Source organism: Pangasianodon hypophthalmus, chromosome 11 (assembly GCF_027358585.1).
Source record: "Pangasianodon hypophthalmus isolate fPanHyp1 chromosome 11, fPanHyp1.pri, whole genome shotgun sequence".
Taxonomy (NCBI): Eukaryota; Metazoa; Chordata; class Actinopteri; order Siluriformes; family Pangasiidae; genus Pangasianodon; species Pangasianodon hypophthalmus.
Genome location: NC_069720.1, coordinates 6,548,553 through 6,564,673, shown reverse-complemented (window position 1 = coordinate 6,564,673; position 16,121 = coordinate 6,548,553).

The following is a 16,121-nucleotide window of genomic DNA, read 5'->3' as shown; positions in this document are numbered from 1 at the left end:
CCCTCTAGGGTGCATCATTTAGACACTTACTTACTGCAGTGCATTGTGGGAGGTCATGAGTGCACTGGATATTCTTCATTATGCTTTCAGATATGACTAGAAAATGGCAAAATAGTGCACTACGTAGTGAACAGGGTGCGGTTTTTGAACCTGGGACTGCTTTTATTATCAAGCTTCAAAACATCAACTTGGAATATTTTCTCCTGACGTCACTTTATTTTCTTGAATGATATTACAGATTTTATAAAATAAAATGCAGCAATACTGACTCAAGACTGGCGATTTTGGTTTGCAGAGACACCTCTGCAAGTGTATAAAACAAAAAGCAGAGAATGGAAATGAGACAAAAATTTCAGTAGCCTTATAGGAGTACAACTAAATAATGAAATAAATGAATCGGTTAATTATGTACGAGCTAAATCAATGAATTATCACACTTCATTGGTTTTTACCGAATAATTTCAGTGAAAGTCCAGAGAAATGAATTCATGTGAGTATAAAATACAGAACCTTGAGGTATGATGATAACAGCTTTGATGTTAAAAGCAGGTTGAGCCTCAGGCTCTGTGTTCACACCATGGAGATTCATGGAGAAGTTTGATCCCAGCTGCTCATGACCCACACACACACACACACACACACACACACACAGATCCTCAGCCTAGTGAGAATAAGATGTGAATAAATAACTCTCACTATTTGTTCTGCTCACTGCTGTAGTGCCCTTGAGCAACACACGCCAATACCATCTGCTCTGAAAGTGCCAGATTACAGGCGAGTCTGTTTCACACTGTTCATAGATACCTGGCAGGTGTGTGGAGAAGAATGAAGACCTCTATCTTCTACTTTGAGAAAATATATTCTCTTAAATGCACTGCACTCTGTTAGAGAAGCTTCATGAGAAAAGCTGGACTAACTGAGATCTCTAGTTGCTTACAAAACTCCTAACACATCTCCAGTCCAATAAAAATATTAAAACTGTTAGGCAGCTTTCTGGTTTTTGGTGTTTTTTTTTTTTTTTGGGAGTAAATTGCTGGCCAGAGCACTTTTAATGTCGATGACAAAAAGCAGCTCACGTGATGCTCACACTGTAACTATAAGAAAGCTTTTACCGCTCCTAGCTATTACATGTTAACCAGCTAGCCTAGCTTTAATGCAGATGAAAGAAAGATTGGTGTAACTCTGTTGTTTGTCTTTGCTGTAGCTTTGGAGGCAGAAAACCAAAGGAATATGAGCTGCTTGTGCGACTTGACTGTATGAAGCCACAGTTAAAGATGAACATCAGTCGCGTATCATGTATCGGCGAATGCCACAAAAATAGAGATATCGATTTTTTTTTCATTGAAACACTGGAAAATTGCCAGTAGAATATTTTGGATTCAACACATTAGTCCTCCATGTTTGTTTTTCTGTCTTGCTTCCCAACTTGAGAGCTGACTGATCAGGAGATTTAAAAAAACTCTTGCTATCACCTCACTGTTCTGAACAGTTGAACTTTTTTCAATTTTCGGAAGCTCTGCTGTGATGAAAAAGACATAAGCAGCACAGATTGTTCAAAATGGCCGCATTCTGTCTTCCATCGCAGGCAATTGGAATTGATCTACATCTTCAGTTGTTCCTCTGGGGGAACTCTTAAAAGATTCTATGTAGACTCCACCAGCAGAGTGTTTTCTCATCAGGACTAAGTCGAACCCTTTTTTGTAACCTAAGAATTATCCAATGAACCTATAAAATACTCTTAAGAACCAATTTTTAAGTGTAAATATCTTAGGCATGTGTTAAGAAATTTTGTAAAGCAAGAATAACGACATGAAATATTTCAAAATATAAAAATGGACTAAACTAAAGCAAATTGATATTTGGCCTGAACACTCTTTAACCCCTTCACTTCTCTCTGGTACAATGTCATATGGTTTTTTAAGGAAATCGGCTGGTAAGTTTTTCTAAACATCTTGGAGATCCTGTCACATCTTCTTGAGACAATATCTTTTTGTCATAATTATTTTATTTTTAAAGTGCTCTATTACTAAATTTGTTCATTTCTTTAACAACATACAATGTTTACCTGTAACTATTACTTTGATGGAAAATAAGTGTTTGGAAATCAATCAATTTTTTTCTTTTCCCTGACACAATAATGCAGATAAACATTTAAGAACAAAATTACAGTCTCTAAGACTTTTGCACAGTAATGTATACTCTTGAAGAACAAGGTCATTAATGGTTTGTTGAGGTTTTTTTTTTTTTTTTTTGGATAATTAAGGGATCCTAAAAGTCTAAAAGCTCTAAAAGCAGTCAAGACTGCTGTTAAGACCAGGACTAGCCAAGACTGAATCGAGACCAAAAAACTTTGAAACCTTTTCAAAGCCATTACTTCAACTATTTGGCTTCACTCATGCATTGCGCCACTGATTAAGCTGTTGTCTAGCAGAAGGGATTGCTTCTTGTCACAAATTGTGCATGTGAAAAGAAAAGACATTCATTTTTAGAAAATCTTGGTCAGGTCAAATGCAAGTACAAATGTCAATAAGTCTGAGACAAGTCCAGAGTCCAAGACAGCCCTAATCTAAACCTAAAAGGTTCTAATTTGATCCATTTCCAATACAGAAACACTCTATTTTAGGGTTCTATACAGAACCTTTATTGGTCAAGTCACGTCATGTAACAACTCTCAACCTAATTTAAACAACAATAAACAAAATAGAATGAAATAAGTACAATAAGAATACAAAATATACTAAATAAAATAGGGTTCGCCAAGAGGGACACCCGAAGAGTAGAGTGTGGAGGAATAACTGCATAATAAATATGTCGTGATGAACTACATAGATTCCGAGCCAGCACTGTGACATTTACCAATGCAGCAACCCTTTTTTATAGCTCTGTCATCGTTCAAATGAGACACCTTTTCAGTATTATAATTAACCAGCAGATGGAGTAATGCAGTTTTTTTCTACCTCTCACACTGCATAAATCTGTGCAAGTCTGGAAGCAATGCCAAAATATCCACTTTTCCCTGAAATAGACTGCAGAACAATTTGTCCTACCTGTCAAAACTCTCTCAATCACACACTTTTTTTATACACGTCTTAAATTTAACATCTTCGGAAACCAATATTCATGTAGCGCTATGCTTCGTCATTTTTCATGGAAGTATTTTTTACAGGAGCTAAGATTCCTAGAAAAGTGATTAAGTTTCCATAACATATTCCGATGGTAGGAAAATGATGGCCCCATTTTGAGCTCGAGAGATCCATTTATTTTTCACCTGTCCTGGCTTTAGGAAGCTTCCATGACTAATACAGACCTATCATTAGCAGAGACTGAGTATCTCTCGCACCTATGTAATGGACTGTCCTCCTCTTACTCTGGCTTCAGGCTCATTTCAGGTCCATAAATACAATAAGGAGACAATGTACGATTATAGATTAGATTAGAAATCCAGGTGAGTGGGTATGTGCAGAAATCAGGAGCAGAATTATTTCCCTGTGCAAAGAGAATCAATAAAACAATCTGATTTTAGTGCAAAGTTGGCTCTTGTCAAGGGTTCGCTGATATGAATCATTTATCTACATATCCTGTGTGGATGAGAAAGCTGATTATACACTTCAGCACTTGGAAATCTCTGGTCTTTGCAGAAATGAGATTTTACTTTAATATCAATTATATCTTAAGAGACTGCATAGCAATTCTAACTTAGATAACGTTTATTTGATGGGTATCTACAATAGGGGTTCAGAACACTTTAATAAGCTTTGCACAGATATTTTATAAAGCATTTTTTAATGCTCGAGGATTTATCTGAGGCTTATGTCAAAAAAAGAGATCGTTTTTGACTTGTATTTTAATCTGTATTTTTTTTTTTTAAACATGATCCTGGAAATGATTCATTTGTCTCTATAAACAGCACTTTCATAAAGCATCGAGTGTCCACTTGTCATCTTACACACTTGACACCTTAAAGTGTCCACCTGTCACCTTACCTTTTATGAATGGTAAATACTAGGCTTATATACAATAATATACTGTATACCACAGCAAGATTTAATTCTCAATTCTGATTGGTCAGAAGGTGTTGATAAATTTATTACGTTTTTTTTTTTACAACAGCAGCTCTGACAACACTGCGGCTGCAAATCACAAGATTATACGAACACTTGATTAGAAATAAAACGTATAATCATTGATAGGAGAAGTTAACATTTATAGAAAGAGTCTTGAGTGTCAGTGCTTTGTAACAGTCAGCAGTAAAGCTTAAGCTTTTTTTTTTGGTCAAGTTTTCCTCCAGAGGAAAATAATTAGGAGGAGTCTGTCATGTCCTGTTAACACGACAAGTTTGTCTTATTAACTTCAAAATAGAGACTGCTAAGAGAATGTTATAATGTAAGTGATAACAGGAACTAACTTGTTTTGCAGACGTTCCAGAAATAAAATGTAACTCTAAATGGATAAAAAGCATGATGTGTCATTCTTTAATAAATTGAAAATTGTAGTTATTGGCAAACTGCTGTGGTAATGAGGAATAAAACACTTTGGGACATGCTTTTATTGGAAAATATTCAACTTCATGGTGATAACAGTAACTCTGCTTTGTGTTGGGCTGTCGGTGATTATTTTGCCATAATAGCAAACCCCAAGTGCTTTATTACCTAATATATTAACAAAATGTCAAGGAACTAGTTATTACTTGATTATAAATTATTTATTACCAAATCGTTTACCAGAAAACCCCAAAAAACAGCGTGACAGATGCAGAGGTCTCTCCCTTTTCTTTGCATTTGATCTCATTGCTGTCTAGGAGTAACTTTTGAAATAACCAGGAGATTTCAGACTTTCTTTTCCTACTGGTTGCAGTTTGGCACTTACAGTAAGATTTATGTACATTTGAAACATCTCGCCAGCTGACAAACACTGCGTGTGTAATAAAATCAGGGTTTACATCCTCAGTGCTGCTCAGCGTAGTGATTCTACTGCTAGTAGGAAAATAAAGCCTTGTCAGTGTGATACAGAAGCGCAAATTCCTTTGGCATGTACGACAACTTTCCTGTCATGGCAGAGGAATGACAGCAATTTCTTCCATTCCGTTGTCTCACCAAAAGCATTACGCTCTGATTAAGGCCTTGGTGGCGGCACAGCTAGGTGTTTGAGCTGCAATGAGAGAAACACAGCTGCCACATTGGGTAAGCGATAATGGGAAATATTGTGAGTGAACGTTTATGAGCTTTATGTTACATTTTCTCGAAAGAATGCCATATATTCCATGTTACGCAACAATAAGGGTTATATTAGAAACATTTATCCAAAGATATGACAGAATGATGATAGAGATGATACAGATCTGGCAAAATTGTCCTAATTTGTTAGTATTTAATATTTCTTATATTAATGTTTTGCCATAAATGTATGAATGCATGCATATCAGTTACTGACATCTTGCTGTTCCTTTGAGTTCAGGCACAAAAGACACCCAGTTCATTTCACCACTCACAGAGGATCAGGCTTGCAGATAACTGTATCAGTTCCTGCCATCAGAACTGCATATTGGACTGTCAAGCCGTATTTGATCGATGCTTTATAGCTGCAGCCCCTTAATGTTCCCCCCACTCCACCCCGCTATAACCACTGCTATTGATTCTGAGAGCTCGTCTCTGTGGGAGAAAGCATCAAGGAGTTAGCTCATCCATGAGAAATGAGAGGAGTACAATCTTTAATACATTCTTATAAGCTTCTCAAATGATTCAAGAGTGATTTTACTTTTGCATGTATATGTGTCATACGCAGTTTGGCCTAGAGACTTGCACTTCCCAAGAAGTGCTGCTGTCTTATGCTCATCTCAAGATTCCTGTTCACTGATAGATACACTATATGGCCAAAAGGTAAGTGGACACCTGACCATCACACCTATATGTATATGGATGTGCACAATTGTATAGAATGTCTCTGTATGCTGTAGCTTTAAGATTTCCTTTCACTGGAGCTAACAGGCCTAAACCTGTTCCAGCATGACAGTGCCCCTGTGCCCTGACCTGAACCCCACTGAACACCTTTGAGATGAACTGGAACACAGACTGCACCCCAGGCCTCCTCACCCAACATCAGTGCCTGACCTCACTAATGTTCTTGTGGCTGAATTATCACAAATCCCCACAGCCATGCTCAAAAATCTAGTGGAAAGCCTTCCCAGAAGAGTGGAGGTTATTATAACAGCAAAGGGGGGACTACATCTGGAATGAGATATACAAGCACATATGGGTGTTATGGTCAGGTGTCCACATACTTTTGGCCATAGATAGATAGAGACATAGAGAGATAGTAGGGATGTAACTGAATACGAATATATTATTGAGAATAAACAGTTGCTTCTAAACAAATACAAATACAGATATGAAAAGGTGGTGACTACTCAGTTTTTCCAGTGTTTAGGGAGGCTTAGTGATAGGATTTATAATAAAATAAACTCTTCCGGGTTAGGCCACACCCACTTCTGTTTTAATGCTACCTTTAAGTCAGAAGTTTGTGCGTATGAGTTTGGAGGTAATAGGTATAATATGGTGAGGGTTTTTTTGATCATCAAGGAAAAGAATCTTAAAGGAAATAAAGAAGAAAATAAGAAAATAAAGAACTGAACATTTAACATGCAAAATTGACATTTAAATACAAGGTGTCCCAAAAGTCTCCATTCATAGTTGACTATGTATGCCAGCACCACGTGGTCTGTGCCTTCATCAGTGGATGTTCATGGACGTCCACTTCCTGGTTGGTCCACAACACTTCCAGTCTTTTTGAATTTCTTAATAAGATTGGCAGCAGTGTCGTGTGTGATGTGCTTGCCATGTTTCCTGTTAAAGTCTACTGCAACCTTGCGACAGCCACGAGAATGATTTCAATACGTTCAAGGCATTCTTAAAGGATATCTCAAAAAAAATATATAATATAAACTAAGTATGAAAAACTTTTGAAGATATTTTGCTAAAAAATGTGTTCTCCTATGTATAGAGGCTTTTGGGACACCCTGTATTACTCTCTGCTGTAGATGTCACATTCATATGGGGGAATGGGGTGGGGGTGGGGAGGGTGGTGCCATTACTTTTTGTTATTGACATGGAATCACTTGGAAAGTCAGTGCTCATAGAAAAAAACAAGTTCCCATGTTGTAATTACGACATTGCTGTGGCGGTCATGTGCGCTCATTTTGTAATTATGATATTTCCTACAGGACATGATGGCAGCATAAATCCCAATACAGACACATGTATTTGCACACTAAATAAATACAGATACAGATACAAATAGTGTCACTGTGTTAGAACCCTAGGTAGATAGATAGAGAGATAGATTATGGGTTTATTTTGAAGGAAACATTCCTGTAGTGGGAAACTATTACACTGATATGTGCAAAATTAGGGAAAAATATTGGTAATATCGTGTAGCGCTTTGCACATGGTTAACTTTTTATAATAAGATTCTCTCCTCATATCTCTTCTGAGAAACATGGAGCAGGGATGATTAGATGCTGGAAGCTGGCACCATGGAATCTGAAAAGATCTCCAATAGCACCTTCTTGAGCACCTCAGTAAAATGAGCCAGTCACTAAAGATGCTCCTGGGAATCACACCATGGCATATATTTTCACCACATACACTACTGTTTGCCTTTTCTCTATATGACTGGACACTTAGAAAATGTGGAACCTTGAAGGCAGCAATTGTCAAACTGGGTGTCCACAGAGGGGCGCCAAAGTTGTATCTCTTCTTGGACATTTCTAATTTTGTCAGTTTATGAAATCTGCTTCGGACAAATGTAAAAAAAAGTTACTGAGAAACTGCAAACATCTTCTCACTCCTCACCACTGGTGGAAAACTTAAAGTTACAGCTTTACGTCTGACTGTTATAAAGCATCTCCATAAAGCTGTTTCCTTCCATAAACATCTTATAGAAAATGTCACCATATCAACAATTATATGGTTTTCTTTGTACAAATAACATATTTTTGTTTATGTGGTGTGTTTGCTATACAAGTAGCAGCATAAGTTTTTACTACAGAAATGCTATATTAATATAAATTTGTGATTTGTAGCTGCACTATTGTGAGAGCTGCTGTTATAGAAAATTAATCAACATCTTCTGACCAATCTGAAGAAAGAATTCAACAGTGCTGTGGTATAGCTCATTATATAGGATCAATAGGAACGGATCCTACAAGAAAACTTTCACCGACTGTCAGATGAAGTGTAAAACCCTGTGAAAGCTGCAGTCTCTATGTGTCTGAAGTCTGAATCTTCCTGCAGTTTGTTGTGAATGAAGGCTGTCAAAGAGATTTTTTAGCTTATGGAGAGCCTGAATTTAAAGTGATCTTTCTGGATATTTATAAAAAAATGCACTTTGTATCTTTGTTGTTTGTGCCGGATTTATTATGGTACAAAAACATGCTGAAAATAACTCTGCCCAAATCAATCTGCTCTATTGTCTTCTTTTTATTATTTTGTCTTTTTACTTTTAGCAAACAAATCAGGAAAAACCTTTATTCTGCTTCAAGTATTGCAAATCCCACATGCTGCCTGTGAATGATGTTTTCAATATTTTTAGCGTACAGCAATTCATTAGAGAGAGACATGCATTAAAAATAAGAACAGATAAAATGATGAAAAAGTGTTTAAGTATTTCAGATACTGTTCACGTGCATGCAGTCAGCCTCATTTATCTATCTTTTGAATTAAAGTTGTGTATAAATGTTTTTGTAAGAAAATTACTGCCAGAATCAGTTTTGCTGATGTTCTTCATACTCACGTGCGTATGTTGAAAAATCAGCCAGAAATTGTGTCACAGCTGTTTTATATTTAGCCACACCTACAAAACTCCATAAAAGGCAAAGCTCACAGAGAGCTGAAAACACCAAAATGATGATTAAAAGGTGAAATAATACCTCCTAAGGGTGGCGAGAGCTAAATCTTCTAGTAATGCAGCTGAGCCACTGCAGCGAATTGGCTACTATAGACACACACTACCTCTTCCTCCTTCAATAGAGTGCAATTACTTTTGTCCTAATTGAACAGCTACCCATATTTGTAATACCCATAATTCATTTTTTAAAGTCATTAATATGAAACAAGTTTCACATTAGTGAGTCTCCTTATATCTAAATTTACACAAACCCAGGAGGTCTTGTAGGATATGAATATTTTTTTTCCTGAACTGGATTTCCATGAAAGCTACATTTTTTGTGTCAGTGTTCCTCTGGACGAGTACCCAGGTTGATAAATGAGTTCGTGAACCAGTTCCAATCAGTGACCACTGGAATCCTGTTGAAGCCATAGGCAGTGAGACAAACCTCCCCAAGACAAGAGTGAAATGTTTGTCAGGGAGCTGACAGAAAGGGTTAGCGCTTCTCCATCTTCAGGCTTTGTTTAAATCCACTGGGCATGAAGAGAGAGATGAGCTTGGAGGGGAAGGAATACAGACCTTCTGCATGAATTGTGACACACAGAAAGGGGATAAAAGTTCAGCCAGAGGTTGTTTGGGAAACTTAGAATGCAAAGTCTTGTATTAGTGAATCTATTCCAACTGGATGGTCAGAGGTTAAAGGGTATAAAGTAAAAACTTCTAGCGTCAGTTCAGGACACACCACATTGACAAATGACAATTACAGTGCAATGTCAACACATTACACATTATCTCCACACTTTCAACATTTTTCATCACACCTTTTCCACTTCCTCGGCTAATTCTCCTGGGATTTTTTTCAGTTGGACTGCATGTGCTGGGAGCAGAGAAATCATAAAACTGTAGTGTAACAGTTATGTAAAACCTGAGTCGAGAACCAGAACCACTGCACTGATTCATTTCTATATTAGTGTTCAGTTGAGAAATCTCTGTAACACCTTCCTCAAGGAAAACATAAAACACAAAACTTAACATACAAACTATTAGCAAAATATTATCTATATTATTAATCGTGTTAGCAGGGAAGCTGTTTTAGATAGGCCAGTTTGTTGTACTAGCAGGGGCGGCTGGTATAAATGGGCTAGCGGGGCTAAGCCCTGCTGTCTTTCAAAGGAAAAAAGAAATTGATATAAGGTTTTATTTTTTGCATCCATATCAGATTATTTGCAAAAAGAGGATTGTGGATTTTTGTGGAATCCAGCACAACAGCACCACCAATGTTTGTAAGAAAAATATGCAGAATGGAACGAAGAAGCAAGAAGGGACTGATTTCTTTCTAGGCCAGACTGTAGAACCATGCAGCCTAGCAGTGTCGGTTGTATCGGCGATTATACACAGTGATTATGTGTATAGGTGATTGTACACACTATATTTGATCTCTATTTGTGTTGATATTTTCCAGAAATCCCGTAACATATCATCAGCAGTGATTGAGAAGGCACACATGAAATACAGCCACGGGTGTAAAGAGCATGAACAACATGGATTATTTGTTCTATCATTCTTTTGTGTCCAGATGCCTCTGGAGGAGAAACTAGAAGAAACAGAAAAGGTTAGATGACAGAACTGTAAGTTTAGTGGGTTTTTTTTGTTTGTTTGAATGAAAGTGTATAACTGTTCTGTTTGATATTCGGAGGAATGCCAGTAAAACTTTACAATCTTGAAACACTTTTGAAACACAAAAATTAGAAATCATGAATCTACTTATTTATCTTTAAGTGTATCTTTAAGTGTCTGTGTGTAATAATTTGCTTCACATCATTCTTATTGTCACTGAGGAGACCTAGTGACATAATGCATTGCTCAAAACGAATAGCCTCACTGTTGAGGTATTGATAAATATTCAATTTTAGCCCTCACCTCTAACACTAGTCATCAGCCTGTACTAGTATTATTACTGCCATACTGTACGTGCTCCTATTTGATAGCTAACATGTGTCCTCATCATTGGAGGGGGTTAAAAAAAATTTATGTGTACAAATGGTAATGGGACAACCATGTGAATTTACCACAAATACATGAAATTAAGACTTATTTCTCTTCTTCTCTAAGAGCTTGAGGACTTGTTTAAAGCATCATTGATCTTTTAAAGAGGGTCTCTGGCTCAAAGCTTAGATTATGCCTTTTATATCTCTCTCATTTGTTTTGCCAGCTTTGTCTACTTTCTGAACTCCTTCACTGTCCTTCTGTTTGTTCCCAACAGTCCATCTGTCCTGTTCTGTTGCGCGCTCTAATAATTTAACCCTTGTAACCCTTGTGTTCACGTCAGTGTTCCATCTGTAGTGTTTGAAGTAAAAGCATGTTTAAAGGGAGACTGCAGTGAGAATTTGAAGAGAGAACATGGTGTGGAAGAACATGGTAAGGGAGAACCGTGTGAGAGAGAATGTGAAGCGAGAGCAAGATGATGGAAAATGTGGTGAAGGAGAATACAGTGAAGGAGAACATGATGAGGGTGAACATGGTAAGGAAGAACATGGTAAGGGAGAACATGGAGAGAGAATGTGAAGCGAGAGCAAGATGATGGAAAATGTGGTGAAGGAGAATACAGTGAAGGAGAACATGATGAGGGTGAACATGGTAAGGAAGAACATGGTAAGGGAGAACATGGAGAGAGAATGTGAAGCGAGAGCAAGATGATGGAAAATGTGGTGAAGGAGAATACAGTGAGTGAGGACATGGTGAGGGAGAACATGGTAAGGGAGAACCGTGTGAGAGAGAATGTGAAGCGAGAGCAAGATGATGGAAAATGTGGTGAAGGAGAATACAATGAAGGAGAACATGATGAGGGTGAACATGGTAAGGAAGAACATGGTAAGGGAGAACATGGTGAGAGAGAATGTGAAGCGAGAGCAAGATGATGGAAAACGTGGTGAAGGAGAATACAGTGAGTGAGGACATGGTGAGGGAGAACATGGTGAGGGAGAACACAGTGAAGGAGAACATGATGAGGGTGAACATGGTAAGGGAGAACATGGTGAAGGAGACCATGGTGAGAGAGAATGCAAACAGGGTAAGCATCCAGGTAAGGGAAAATATGGTGAGGAAGAACATGAAAAGGGAACACTGTGAGTGAGACCACTGTGAGTGAGAACAGTGAAGACAGTAAGGAGAACCCGGTGAAGAAGATGGTGGTGAGGGTGAACATAGTGAGAAAGACCACAGTGAGAGAGAGAACACAGTTGGAGAGAGGAGAGGGAGAATGTGGAACATGTAGAGGGAGAATGTGAAGGCAGAGCATGATGATGGAAAATGTAGTGAGGAAGAAAGAAGTGAGTGAGAACACAGTGAAGAAGATCATGGAGAAGGAGAATGTGAGGGGCGAAACTGTGAAGGGAGAACATCAAGGATAGTGAAGGAAAACATGGTGAGGGAGAAGAATAGAAACCTTAGATAAAGTGTGTTGTTATGAGAGAGGGGAATGTAAGCCTGGGGGTTTAGTGAGTTGCTACAGTCTGGATGTTTCAGCCGTTAATCTGTAAGAAACATACTTAACAGCAAATTGGCAGCATGCATCATTGTGCAAATGGGCAAAGGTTCTTGATGTGCTTGTGGTTTATGTGCAGAATAATGAAGTGCAGACATTAACCTTGCCCACTGTCTGAGTCTCAAGAGCCAGTTAATTAACCACATTCCATATCAAGTGTTTCACCCGCCATAACCAAGAGGTACATGTCAACATTGCAGAATAACGGGCTAATGATCTTCATTTGTACATTATAATTGTTGAATTTAACAATGTGTCCAGCCAAACCGAAACACAAATCTCAAACCTAAACCCAAACCCCAAACACAAACCCTCACAGACAAACTAAAAGACCAAATTCAAAGTACAAACCAAAACCCAAACCCCAACCAAACCCCTAAATCTAAACCAAAACCCCAAACTCAAACCCAAACCCCAAACCATAACCTCAAACACAAACCACAAACCCAAACCACAAACCCAAAACCACACACCCAATCCTCAAACCCATAACCCCAAACCCAAAACTGACACCTAAACCTAAACCCGCAACCCCAAAATCAAACCTCAAACCCAGCTCCAACCCAAACCCAAACACCAAACCCAAACCCCAAATGCAAACTTAAAGATACCATTTAAAGATGGATATTAGTACATCTCAAGGAACCAAGCACACACACACATTCACAAAGTAATATCACCAATCCAGCTACTGGCATGTTTTCAAGAGATGGGAGCTGGAGGAAACCCATGCAGACATGTGGAAAGCATGAGAAACTCCACACAGACAGTAACCCGAGCTCAGGATCTAACTGGGGACCCTGGAGCAATGAGGCAACAACACTACCCTCTGTGCCACTGTGGTTAAAGCATATGAAAGAAAATCCATTTTATTTACAAATTATTGGCAGACCATATGGAGTATGAATGAAATTCAACAGATGGTGCTGATATCTGAGTATAATTAATTAAACCCTGCATTTTGTACCGAATGCGTTTTTCAATCTGTCACTATTTTTCTTTTTTGCTTTTACATAATGATGGTGTTGTGGTCTTGATGGTCTTGTTTGACATTTTACAGCGTCACAGATAACAGTCTGTAAGATCTGCTTTAATGGACTCATTCTATTGATTATACAGGTAATAGAGATAAGAGTGACTCAGACATCATGTCCCCTTTATTCTCTGTCTCTTGAGAGGGTTTACTGTACTTTAAGATATACAGCCTTTAATCCAGAATTTGCAGTTCTCACAGTTTTTCATAACTTCCTTCGTGGGATAAAATACACTATGCTAATGTAAACTCAGTGACAGGTCATTATAAAGGATTATATTTGCACTGTAAAGGTGATGCATCTTTATTTGTAGCCGTGCAGCAGACAACGCTGTACATGTATAAGCATTACTTAAGGCATGTAACTGATGATTGATCACCTCAGGGAATCTCAGCTGTTTTTTACTCATGTCGTCCATCATCTCATGGCCGCTGTTGTTGTACAATATTTCCACCCAAATATATAAGCAATACAGTGTGTTAAAGGAACGGCTGGTGAAATGAGCGCAGTGATAGATCACCGGCACTGTTCTGCCTCTGGAATAACACGCTGGCGTGACAAATCCAGAGAGCTGTAATATTCAGGCTCATTGCTCTGACTACTGGAGTGATCACATCCTTGAGAGGGAGCGTTTACTTTTCTACTATCTCTCCCAGTCTGATACTAATGCCTCTGTTAAACATGTCAGTTTCTAAGGGTAAGCTTTATTTAGCCCGTTAGTTTATACTTATTATGTTTATTCAACACTTAAGGGCAAAGATGGGAACAAGTTGACTTTAGATTGAGGATTCATTAGTAAACACTACTTAATACAATAGTATGCATTATGAAACAGTAATAAGTCTAGTAACCATTAACTAATGACAGTAATGTATTAATAAGTGTGCATTAAAATAAAGAATAAAACATATGAGAGCATACTATTATAGGAAAATAATCAACAACAGGGTGGTGTGATGAAGCAGATTTACTATTACTACTTCAAAGTTGATTATTTACCTGTAACATAACATCGCAAAGTGTTATATTCCTTTTATAATACAGCAATTTGCCTACAATTATAATTTATATTTATTAAATAATGAGACGTCATACTTTTTTTTTAATCCATTTATAGTTACATTTATTATTGTGGAGCATCGACAAAACAATATATTTCCTGTTACCACTTATGTTACCTAGCAGCTATAAGCAGTCGTTCCCTCATCAGCCTCTATGTTTTTTCACTGTCTTGAAGTTAATAAGACAAAACAACAAAGTTCGTCATGTTACAGAGAAATAGTCTATCCTGAAGATTTTCCTCTGGTGGAAAACGTACTAACTGTTCCAAAGCACTGACACTGAGTGCACTGAGACTCCTAAACATAAACTTTAAGTAAACGTGTCTTTACATTTACATTATCAACAGGTATACATTTTATTCATTAAATAACATTTTTTTTATTTTACAGCATATCTGAGCTATATAATAAACAGTAACAACACAGTACATTAATATAACCTTGTGAATTGAATTACAGCTGCTGTTAAAGAAAACTAATTAATTTCTGACAAATCAGAATTGAGAAGTCAGCAGGGTTGTTGAATAATAAGGTTTATTCATTACTATCAACCTGGAAACTCAGACTGTTTCTGTGATATTATCACCATTTTGTGATAATAAAGGCAATTTTCACAAACAGCCCCAATCCAAGTTTCAAACCCACACAAGACTTTGCCTTTTTACTGTAATATTGATTCTGATATCACCATGGAGTGCATTTCATTTTCATTAGTCGGTTTTGTCTAGGCTGTTGCATTATCCAGAGCAAACACAGTCCACTAGGGCCTTATAGCAATGGAGGGGAATACCAACAGAGGGGAATTTAGAGCATTAGGTATAATTAGAAGCACAAGCACACACTCTATAGCCCATATTAGGCTCAATAACACCAGCAAATGGCACTAGACAAAATGTAATAACATGACAAAAATGTTCAAGGGCTTTGCATGATGGTGGTAACTTTGAATAGTTTGTACACTTGTCCAAAGCACTTGTTTCATATATGATATGGCATTATGGAAACAAGCAAGTGCACTTCTTCTTATAATTCCAGCTTCCCATCAGATCAGATCAGTGTAAGTTGTGAAAAGTGGATATCTGTTCTGGCTCTGCACATCTCAGTGCATAATAAGACATGAATATGGATGACAGCATGGTCCCCGAATCCCCCAGCTTCACTCCCCCCCACTCTTGAAGACCAAGTTTAATATTTCACTTAATTTTCTGAGAGGCTCAAAATGTCACAACGGGTTATGCCAGGGTGAGAAAGATTGCTCATGGGAAGGGGGTTGGGGTGGTGGAGGGGTGGGTGGGCGTATAAAAGGTACTGATATGTGATCTTGCGGTCATGTTGTGTAAAGCTGATAGAAATGTGGTGAACCTGTCTGACCTTGTCGATGATTTTCCTCATGCAGATTTCTTATACAGAATGATTCAAACTTGATGCTGTCTGAATTCAGATTTGTGTCTCCTTCCAAGACATATTAAGCAGTGAGATTATATTCATATTAGTCATTGCAGGGCTATTTTATTACTGCAGCGAAGAACGCATCAGACTGCATTTCAATTAACAGCCATAACCAGACTACAAATAACATTTCCAGCTACTGTGCTTCTTTAG